The 10,142-nt window shown below is 40.4% G+C and overlaps 1 pseudogene; it reads left to right on the forward strand.

Moving 5' to 3' along the window:
- Positions 1-8,463, forward strand: part of LOC102829008 — a 10,200-nt pseudogene extending 1,737 nt beyond the window's left edge.
- Positions 8,464-10,142: the final 1,679 nt, after the last annotated feature.

Genomic DNA, 10,142 nt, shown 5'->3' on the forward strand with positions numbered 1-10,142 from the left:
CTGTTGCACACCTTTCCTAATTTTAAACCAGTCAGTGTTCCCATGTTCTGTTTGAACAACTAACTGTCTCTTGGTCTATATACTGTTCCTAATGAGCACAATTAAGTGTCCCGGAATACTTGTACTTCACAATGTTGTCCATAGTTTGTCATGATCCATCCAATTGAAGGTCTTTGCATAAACAAATAAAACACAGGTAAACATCTTTTTGGTATTCTCTGCTTTCAGCCAAGATCCATTTGCTGTCAGCAATGATATCTCTTATTCCATGTCCTCTTCTGACTCTGGCTTGAACCTCTAGAAGTTCTGTGTCATTGTGTGGTTGCAGCCATTTCTGTATTACCTTGAGTAAAACTTTAGTTGCACGGGATATCAAAGATATTGTCCAATGACGGGTTAATATACATAAGCATCTCGAACAGAGATTGATACTAAGCAAGTGCTATAAAAGTATGAGCTACCAATCTGTCTATGGCTTTGATAAGCAGAGGTCATGTCATCGTCATGTCCATGGATTACCTTGTAATAATTCTCTTGTAAATAGTCTCCAAGGTCAGTCAAAGCCATGTGTCTCCCTGCATCTTATACTCTATTTAAAACCTACTTTCCCCACTTAGCTATGAGTCCTTCAAGGGTAGCAATCAGTCCTTATTGATGTTTATAACTACACATTATAAAAAGCAAACCAAACATCAAACCTACTGCCACTGAGTCACCTCTGACTCATAGTGTCTCGATAGGACAGAGTATAACTGCTCCCTAGGGTTTCTGAAGCTGTAAATCTTTATGTGAGCCGTCAACCTCATCTTTATCCTATGGAGTGGCTTGATGGGTTTGAACTGCAGACCTTGTGATTAGCAGCCTAGTGTGTAATGCGTTATGCCACCAAGGCTCCTTTTTAATAAAAAGTTGTTGTTGTTAAGTGACCCTGTTGAGAGTTTCCAAAGAGTGGCTGGTGAGTTTGAACCACCAACCTTTTGGTTAGCAGTCCAGTGCTTATCCTATAGTGCTAAACCAGGACTCTAGACACTTCATAAAGGTTTATTCAATGAATGAATGAATGAATGAATGTACCTGCTTTTCAACTGCCGTTTCCCCTAAATTATGGAACTTTGAGAGCTGGGTGGCTTATCAACAACCACTTCAAAAGCACATAAAAATTCACTGTTTTATAGAAACTGAGAAAGTATCTTAAGGAATATTTTCCAGTACTTTGTGGGTGCTCTGTCTTCCTCTGTCTATTCTGAAGAAAAACTGAATATATACAGTTAAATGAAAAATAATTCTGTTAGCTGTCTTCACCTTTTTGCTTATTTTCCTCAACTGTTCATCTTAATAGAGTCCTGCTTTGGCACCATAGGATAAGCACTCTATTTCAAGGTTGGTTTGAACTGCAAGGTTGGTGGTTCAAACTTCCTAGCTGCTCACTGTAAACCCTATATAGGGTCACTATGAGTCAGAACTGATTCGAAGGCACTTGAAACAAAAATTCATTTTATTACTTCTTTGAGTATTTAGAAGGGTACAACTTTTGGGAATGGAAAACAGAGTATTCTTTCTTTCTCTGTATTCTGTTATATTTCTCTGTTGATCGGGCTTACTGTAACCTATCCTTTAGATCAGGGGTGGGGAATGTAGGCCATATGTTGTTGTTGTTAAGTGCTGTCTAGTCGATTCCAACGCATTGGGACCCTGTATAGGGTTACCAAGGAGCAGCTGATGAGCTTGAACCACTTGCAATTCAAACGACTGTGCATTCTGATGCATTAGCCCACAGCACCACAACAGGATTAGTCCACATAAGGGTCATGAAATCATTTGGTCTGGCCTTGCCAAGGCAACCGCAGCTCCAGGCACATTTGTTGTTGTTGTTAAATGCTGTCAAATCATTTCCGACTTACAGCAACCCTGAATAGGGTTTCTGAGGTTCAGCTGGTGAGTTAGAACCACCACGTTAGGTTCAAACTGAACTTGCAGTCCAGTGCTTATCCTACAGCACCACCCCAGGACTCTAGCTATCACATTAAATTAATTGCTTGACCAAATATAGCAGGTTCATTTTAAAGTTGATAATTTTGTAGGGCCTGTAAATTTTGGCAGAAAAAACTTCCCCACCCCTGTTTCAGGTAAACAATTTGTTTGGCCTGTAGTAATATGCAAACCAGGATCAAATGGAAAGGTAGTATTGTAAGAGTAACCAAGTATCAAAGACCCTGTTGTTGTTGTTAGGTGTCATGGAGTTGGTGCCGACTGATAGCAACCTTATGCACAGCAGAACGAAACACTGCCTGATCCTGGAACAAACTCACTATTGCTGCCACACATGAGTCCATTGATGCTGCCAGTTTCCCAATGCATCTCGCTGGGGAGTCTTCCTCTTTTTCTCTGACCCTCCACCTTACCAAACATGATATCCTGCTCCAGCGACTGGTCCCTCCTAACAATATGTCTGAAGGATGAGAGATGAAGTTTGGCCACCTTGGCCTCCAAGGAGCGCTCTGGCTGTACTTCTGCAAAATGAATCTGTTGGTTCTATGGGCAGCCTACGACACTTTCAACATTCTCCTCCAATACCATAACTCTAAAAGCGTCAATTCTTCTCCAGTCTTCCTTATTTACTGTCCAACTTTCATGTGCATATATGAAGTTATTGGTGGTAATTTATCTTACTAGCTTACCATCAAGTTATATCCTAGAAGAATGGCATCCTGCCTGTTTGGGTTGACAGCAAAATTAAGTTTAGTGTGGAAGAGATTTATGGAGTTATTATTAAAGCAAACAGTTAAATGTGCTTGGTATCCTACTAAGGGGTCATGAATCCCCCTAGAGGCGTCTTAGAAGAAAGGCCTGGCAATCCACTTCCAAATAAAAACAAGGAGCTCTGGTAGCGTAGTGGTTACGAATCGGGCTGCAAACCTTAAAGTCAGCGGTTCGAAACTACCAGCCACTCTGCAGGAGAAAGATGAGGCTTTCTACTCCCGTAAAGATTTACACCCTTGGAAACCCTGTACAGGGTTGCTATGGGTCGGAACCGACTCGAGGGCACTTAACAACAACAACAACAATTGAAACCCCTCAGTAGCACAATTCTACTCTAACATACATTGCGGCACTGTATGTGGGAGTCAACTCAATGGCCTATGAAAGATAAAGGGAAGAGAAAATAGAACTTGGTAGGAAAAGCCTTCAGGCAGCAATGCAGGCTTGACACTTGTGAAAGGAGAAGAAAGGAAGGGGAAGTGGATAGGAAGTGACTCACAGCAGTCAGCTCTGAGGAAGTCTTGTCCAGCCTAACAGAGAAATCTCTTGCAAAGATTTTCAAAGAGTTGTCCCATATTGGACAAAAATGTTTAAGTCTTATCACTTCCATCATATTCAGTTATTTCCTCAAACTGCCTAGGAATAGCATGACGTTGGCTAAAAGCTAGGATCCTGAAGACACCTAGAACTGAAGGCTGTCAGTCAATGGGGCCTCTCACAGGTGATAGGTAAGTCATTCTTGATGAGCATCTAAGCCATACATCTCCATAACTGCACACTCCTCTCATCTCTTTATCATCAAATCTCCACGATCATGAATATGACTTGACCGCTGATTTCAGTTTTTCCTCCTACCTTGCCCGTGCCATGTAGAATAACATCCTTCACTTATGTTGTTGCTTGCCAATTCTGCCTTAGCCTAGGTTAGGAGTTTTGTGTCTTCAATTACTGCTGATCTCCCATGCATAATCATTCCATTTGATTATTGGTAGTTGATGTATTTGATCCTAAGCTGTGCTCCAGTTTTCATTAGTTTGACTTCAGAGAGTCAAAATGAAATGATTTAGTTCTTCTGCAGTTTAAAAATAAGTATTAGCTTATTAATTCCAAATATTTTTTTCTCTCTTTTAAAAAGATAAGAGAAAACCCTACTGGAGCATATTCTGAAAAATACATAAATTCACACGGTGACGCCTTCCTCCCCTAACCTATTCTAAAAGTACATCCCTGAAGGAAATACGCACCTTCAAAGAAGGTTTAGATAGAAATTCTAAATACAGTTCATCTCTCTGTTGGTTGAGAATAGAGAACAGACACATAGCTCTTCCTTTTTCTATCTACTCTTAGCTTAACTTTTCCAAGGACAAACACAACAACCTGCTTTTTAACTCGCAAGTTAGTGAATATCTCTTAATCTAAAAATCACTTAATCTGAAATACCTTTATTCCACGTATGTGCAATTTAGTTGCAACTTGACTGTCAAAATTTATGATTAGCATTGAATAAGTAATAAACTCAATACAGTGTCACTATGACTTGGAACTGACTCCATGGCACACAACCACCACCATCAATCTGTCAAATTGTCAATATGTGGTGGTTTGCGTGTTGCTATGATACTGGAAACTTTGCTAGTGGTAGTTTAAATACCAGAAGGATCACACATGGTGGATAGGTTTCAGTGGAGCTTCCCATTTAAGACAGACTAGTAATAAGGAGAGAAGGACCATTTCTGAATGGTTAGCCACTGAAAATCTTATTAATAGAAGTGAAACGTTGTCAAATACAGTGCCAGAAGAGCCCCTCAGGTTGGAAGGCATTCAAAATACAACTGGGAAAGAGCTGACTCCTCAAAGTAGAGTTGACCTTAATGACGTGAATGGATAAAAGCTTTGAGGACTTAATTTGCAGAGGGGACACAACTCAAAATGAGAATATATAGCTGCAAACATCCATTAATAATCAGAACATGGAATATATGAAGTATGAATCTAGGAAAATGAGAAATTGTCTCAAAAATTAAGTTGAATACGTGAAGGTCACTATTGTAGGTATCAGTTAGCAGAAATGGACTGATATTGGCTTTTTTGAATCCAACAATCAATTGGTCCTCGTATGGCGCTGCAGGACAATGTGCTGGACTGCAAGATCAGTTTGAACTGCAAAGTCGGTAGTTCAAACCCACCAGCTGCTCCTAGGAAACGCTACATGGGGTCAGCACTTAACAACAACAGTGGAGAAAATATTGAGTTACTAAGGAAGCATCAAAAAGCGATGGGGGAAAAAAACACACTTAGTCATGGTACCAAAAAGAATGGGTCGATGTTGAACCATTTCTAAAAGCAGCATATGATCAAGAACCCATGATACTGAAGGAAGAAGTACTAGTTGCTCTGAAGATATTGGTGAAAAACAAGGCTCCAGGAATTGATAGAATAAAAATGGAAATGTTTTAACAAACTGATTCATCACTGGCGGTGCTCATTCATTTATGCCAAGAAGTTTGGAAGGCAAACTTCTGGCCAACCAACTGGAAAACATCCATATTTGTGCCCATTCTAAAGAAAGGTGAGCCAATGGAATGCAGAAATCACCTAACAATATCATTAATATCACATGCAAGTCAAATTCTGTTGAAGATAACTAAAACATGATTGCAGCAGTACATTGACTGGGAGCTGCCAGAAAGTCAAGTCAAATTCAGAAAAGAACATGAAAAGAGGGATATAATTGCTGATGACAGATGGATTTTGACTGAAAGCAGAGAATACTAGAATGATGCTTACTTGTGCTTTATTGACTATGCAAAGGCATTCAATTGTGTTGATCATAACAAACTATGGATAACGTTGCAAAGAGTGAGTATTCCAGAACACTTAATTGTGCTCATGAGGAACCTGTACGTAGATCAAGAGTCAGTTGTTAAAAAAGATCAGACAGACATTGATTGGTTTAAAATCAGAAAAGGTGTATACCAGCTTTTATTCTTTCATCATACTTATTCAAACTGTATGTTGAGCAAATAATACAAGAAGCTGAATTACATGAAGAAGGACATGGCATCAGAATTTGAGGAAGACTGATTAACAACCTGTGATATGCAGATGATACAACTTTGCTTGCTGAAAGCAAAGAAGACTTAAAATATTTACTGATGATGATCAAAGAACATAGCCTACAGTATGGGTTGCACCTCAATGGGGAGAAAAATCCTCACAACTGGACCAATAGATAACATTATGATAAATGGAGAAAGGATTAAAGCTGTTAAAAACTTTATTTTACTTGGATCCACAGTCAACACTCAAGGAAGGAGTAATCAAGAATCAAATGATGTGTTGCATTAGGCAAATCTGTTGCACAAGACCTTTTTCAAGTGTTCAGGAGCAAAGATATCAGTTTGAGGACTAAGGTGCACCTGACACAAGTCATGGTATTTTCAAGCACCCCATATGCTTGTGAAAGTTGGACAATGGACAAGGAAGACTGTAGAAGAACTGATGAATTTGAATTATGGTGTTAGTGAAGAATATTGAAAGTACCATGGACTGCCAGAAGAGGATGGGGAGACTCTCTGTATCTCATTCTTTGGACATGTTGTCAGGTGGAATGAGTAGAAGGTTCTTAGAGAAAGATATCATGCTTGATAAGTGGAAGGTCAACAAAAAAAGGAAAACACCCGCAAAGTGATGGATTGGCACAGTGGCAGTAACAATGGACTCAAATAAAACAACAGTTGTAAGGATGGCGCAAAATTAACAGTGTTTGTTTTTGTTTTCTGTTGTGCGTAGGGTTGCAATGAATCAGAACCAACTCCATGTCACCTAACAACAACTATAACAAGCAATAAAAATTGCTTTGTAACTATCTCTAGAAGGCATTTCCCTCCTTATTTTTAGCCTAGAATTAACACTAATGCAATCTTTTGGAATAATCACATTTTACTGCTGAATGTTCTAAGTACTTTTTTTTTTTCATTCACACTATTTAGAAGGATCCATACACATCAGACTAAATTTAAAACAACAAAGCATCCATTTTAAAAAAATGTATTTAAGTCATCTCCAACACACAATGCTTTTCTGTATCCCTTCCCCTTCCTGCAGCATTTTTTTCACATTTTATCTTATTTTTCTTTCTTTCCTTGTTCTTACTTCTCAGTTATAGTATCATATAGGATAGATGACATGAATAGGAAATGGAAGAAGGAAGGTCCATGGCTTCAGACTCAGAAAGTTAAGTATATACTGAGAGATGGTAGGGCAAGTCTTAGTAAGGAGCAAGATGAGGGAACAAGGAGTACCTTGGAAAGAACTGAGCTAAGCAAAAAAAAAAAAAAAAAAAGACTGAAGGCATAAATCTGTTTAAAGGCAATGAAAACATCATTTTTGGATAAAGGCAGTTTTAAGCACATCCTAAATTGGGTTCCTCTCATAGTAGTCCAACTCAGCCTCTATAGACTATTACTTAAGCCCAAGGCGGGAAAGTCTAAAACAGAAATAACCGCCGTTTGCTCACAAAATCTGTTTGACACCTTAAGGTCCTGACCTGACAACAATTGTACAATGTAACAAAAAAGTGAGGAGGTCAGGCACAGCCATGTCAAGACACCCCTTCTCCCCCGCCAGTACAAAGGTGTGGTGTCTGTGTGTTTTGAAGAAGATGAAGATAGGAATTTGTGTTTAATAGCATATCCCATACAAGGAGACCACGGAACTGTGGACAATGTAGACAATTCATACTTTGAACCAAAAAGTAAGCTCCTAAAATGGACAAAGAAAAAGCATCATGTCCTAGAAACAGAAAAGATTTCCAAGGACTGAGTGCACCAGCACCGGAAAGACGAGAAGGTGAAGTGCCATAAATTAGAAGAAGAATTTGAGTGGTTAAAGAAAGCTGAAGTCTCATACTACTACAGTGCAGAGGACAAGAGAAATGTGAGTTCCCAGCTTAAACACTATAACCCTTGGAGCATGAAGTGCCACCAGCAACAGTTACAGCGAATGAAGGGGAATGTGAAACATTGGAATCAGTACATTATTTTACTGGAGAATCTAACCTCCTGCTATAAGGTGCCATGTGTCCTGAACCTCAAGATGGGCACACGACAGTATGGTGATGTTGCATCAGAGGAAAAAGCAGCCAACCAGATCCGATGGTGCCAGCAGAGCACATCTGCAGTCATTGGGTGTGTGTGTGCGCGGCATGCAGGCGTACCAGGAAGGCAGTGGGAAGCTCATATTCATGAACAAGTACCATGGGGGGAACTGTCCATGCAAGGCTTCAAGGAGGCAAATTTCCAGTCTTTCCACAACTGACGATACTTGTGTCAAGAGCTCCAGGGTCTTGTGCTCAAGAAGCTAACTGAGCTTAATGCAGTGTTAGGGCGGCAGGAATCCTACTGTTTTTACTCCAGCTAGCTCCCTTCTCGTCTGTGATGGTAAGGAGCAGCCAGAGATGGCCCTGGACTCAGATGCTGAGGACTTGCAGGACCTTTCAGAGGAGTGGGCTAATGAGTCTGCTGGTGCCTGTGCCTACAAGCCCATTGGCCCCAGCTCAGTGGATGTGCGCATGACTGACTTTGCATGCACAACTTACAGGCTACATGGCGAGGACAGCGTGGTGCACGAGGATGCGGATGCTGGCTGTATCTTTGGGCTATAGACATTTTGACAGAAATTAGCGAGGAGAGTGGGGAATGAGCTTGCTGACTGCACTGGCATCTGAGACACTCTTTCGGTCCCAGTCATAGCAGTGCTGTGTTGAGGAGGCGCGGAGGAGGCCAGGATGGCCAGGCAGTTGCCCCTGCAGCCTGGAGCTTATCCTAAGAGGCCTCTCTCAGTCCCAGCCTGAGTCAGCCTCAGCCATGCTAGGAATCTTTGTTTATTTTAACTATTTCTTCAACATTCCACATATTGATGATTCAGATACCTCTTTCTTCCTTGAGTGTAAACGTTCCAATACAAATCTTTTTGTTAATCGTGGTCGATGGTGGGAATCGGCATCAGTAACATGGCAATCGGATGAAGTGACAAATGGTGCAGCTTTTGCACAGTGAGACAGCGGGGTCCCATCACTTAGGGATGACATTGGTCCTTTAGCTAAATGGAGCTGACAGAGCTGAAAGCAAAGCACCTCTGGGGAATTCATAGAATTTGGAGACTTCAGGAAATGCCATCCTTACGAGAGGGAGCCAGAAATAGAAAGAAGGAAAATGGCTATAACATGAACACATGTGGGAGTCCACTGAGTGTCTCCTCCCAGAAGTGATGATAAAAGGGGCCCGAAGTAGTCAAAGTATGGTATTAGTGGAAAAAACCTTGTAGGAAGTCTAGGCCAGCCACCCTCTCAAATATATTATTAAAAACTTCCTTCCTTCCGAGATAGCTGATTCCATCTTTTGAAATTTTTTTACTTTCTTCACCCTAAAATTACTTCAGAGTCCTTTAGGAAGCACAGAATAATGCTAACAGCTCCTCTGCAGGAAAGCTCTTTCAGTATTTCTTACCATATCGCATAAGTAGCCGTGGGGGTGCTCTGGGCTATGCATTGGGCTGCTAACCACAAGGTTGTAGTTCAAACCCACTAGCTACTCCATGTTAGAAATATGAGGCTGTCTGCTTCTGTACATTTTATCGTCTCAGAAATCCTATGAAGTTCTATTCAGTCCTATAGGATCACTGTGACTCAGAATTGACCTGATGGCAGTGAGATATTAGTTGTAAAATGCCCCATGATTTGTGGCCTCTCTGAAGTAAATTTCTCCTTTTTTTGATTTTTTCCCCTCAGTTGGAACAAGTTTGTGTCCCTTCACCATTCAAATAACTCTCTTCCAAACACATTTTAATTTGTCTTTGTTTCTCCTAAAATATGGTATCAGGAACTGAACACAAAATTCCAGAAGCCAGTTCAAATTAGAGCAGAAGGAAGCTATTTGTCACCTGCTATCTCCCCCCTAGGAATCTCTGATTCCAAACTGCTAAATGTAATATAAATTCCCATGCTTCACAGGGATATTGCTTTGCAAGTACACATTAGATTAAGGTCAAATGAATTAAAAAACAGAAACAAAAAAGGGAGCTCCACATAACCAGTAAACAGCCTTGGCATATCAATGCAGTACCTTGGAAATCTTTATCTATCAAATTAACATGCAGCCACCACGCCTCAGACTTATAGGAAACAAACAAGGTTGTCAGCTTCAAAAAAGAGTCACAAACTTTACCTCTTTCATGAACTTCTTGTTAGTTCTATTGAACACATTCAGTGTGTGTTTAAGGGGGAAAAAAAGATATTGATGATAGGTCACAAGTATGTAGTTTTAGCCAAAGTAAATGGAGATTAATCTGGGAGAAAGACCTGGTGATGTGCTTCTGTTAAG

This window comes from Chrysochloris asiatica, unplaced genomic scaffold (genome assembly GCF_000296735.1).
Source record: "Chrysochloris asiatica unplaced genomic scaffold, ChrAsi1.0 scaffold00030, whole genome shotgun sequence".
Taxonomy (NCBI): Eukaryota; Metazoa; Chordata; class Mammalia; order Afrosoricida; family Chrysochloridae; genus Chrysochloris; species Chrysochloris asiatica.